Genomic DNA, 1,731 nt, shown 5'->3' on the forward strand with positions numbered 1-1,731 from the left:
AGTGTAGAATGAAGCAGCGTGATGGACGAGGAAATAATGTGATAGAGAATGAAGCAGCGTGATGGAAGAGGAAATAATGTGATAGAGAATGAAGCAGCGTGATGGAAGAGGAAATGTTGTAGAGTAGAAGGAATTAGCCTGGTGGAAAGGAAAACCGTGTAAAGGATGGGGAAAATATACAGTACAAAAGAGTCTATTTATTTCTGGATATGTCTATAATGCACTGTATATATGTCTGTTTCTCTGTCGTCGGTATTTTTTTTAATAGGGAAGGATATAACAAAACTATCAGAGTTAAAGATTAGAGCAATAATACAGGAAATATGATGGAGAATATAGTATGATCGAGAAAGAAGCGTGATGAAGAAGGAAGTAGGGAAACTGAAAGGGAAGTAGAATAATAGAGAAGGAAATAATGATGGCTAAGGAAGGCAGTGGTGAATAAGGAAGTAGAGTGATGAAGGGAAATAAAGTGATGGTGATGGGTAACAGCATGATGGACAAGGGACAGAGTGTGATAAACAAGCCAATAGCATAATGGAGAAGGTAAATAGCGTAATGGAGATGGAGATGCTTTGATGGTGATGAAAATTTACCGATGGGAAAGAACGAGAGATGAGTGATGGAGATGGAAAAGCTTGGTTACGAAGGAAAGAGCGTGATGAAGAAGAGAGCAGAAGTGATGGATTAGGGTGATGAATCTGATGGAGGAGTGTGATGGAGAAACGATGGATAAGGGTGATAAATATGATGGAAAAGGATGATGAAATATGATGGAGACAAGTGATGGAGAAATATGATGGAGAAGGGTGATGGGGAAATATGATGGAGAAAGGTGATGTTATATGATGGATGTGGGTGATCTGGAAGCATGGTGGAAAAAGTGATGGAGAAGATTGAGGGGGCAGGTTGATGGAAATGAGTGAGAAGCGTAATGGAGAAAGATGGTGGAGTTGGAAAAGGGTAAGTGAAAAAGGTAATGGAGAAGATTGACAGAGAAGGGTGGTGGAGAAGTAGGATGAAAGATGATGGAGAAAGGGGATCGAGGAGAGTGATGGAGAGGGATGTTGACATATGATTCAAAATGGTGATGGAGAAAGATGTTGAGGGATGGTGGAGAAAGATAAAAGATGAGAGTGATAGAGAAGAGTTAAAGAATGATGGAGGAAAGTGCTGGAGAAGAATAACAGAAAAGTGTTGAGATGTGTGATGAAGGAGTGGGATGGAGAAGTGTGATGGAGAAGAGTGATGGAGAGGCAGCAGGATCCATTTCACAGTGGGTGGAGAAGAGAAGGTCTCGATGTGGCAGTGAGATGACATGCATTCCACAACTGCCTACCATTTCCCCATCCTGTGAATATGGCTGTTTATTTGTCTATCTGTTTATATGCCTCTTTATTTGTCTACCTATCTGTCATTCTGTTTGCCTGTTTCTCTGTTTATCTATCTATCCATCTTTCTAGCTATCTGTCTATCTATTCATCTATCAATTCATCCATCTATGTCTATCTATGTAGTGATGTCTGTCTTTCCATCTATGTGTCCATATGTCCATGTATCTACTCCTTTCTGTCTATCAATGTGCATATCTGTCTCTCCATCTCAACTTATCTTTATATCTACCGACGGTCAACAACTTCCTCATCATCCCTCACAGAGTTTCTATTTTACAGTGTACCCTTCTGTCTGTAACCCTAATATATTTCTATCTGTCTCCTGGTCACCGTCTCA

Source organism: Coenobita brevimanus, chromosome 2 (genome assembly GCF_032717465.1).
Source record: "Coenobita brevimanus isolate Jiangsu-jjx chromosome 2, ASM3271746v2, whole genome shotgun sequence".
Taxonomy (NCBI): domain Eukaryota; kingdom Metazoa; phylum Arthropoda; class Malacostraca; order Decapoda; family Coenobitidae; genus Coenobita; species Coenobita brevimanus.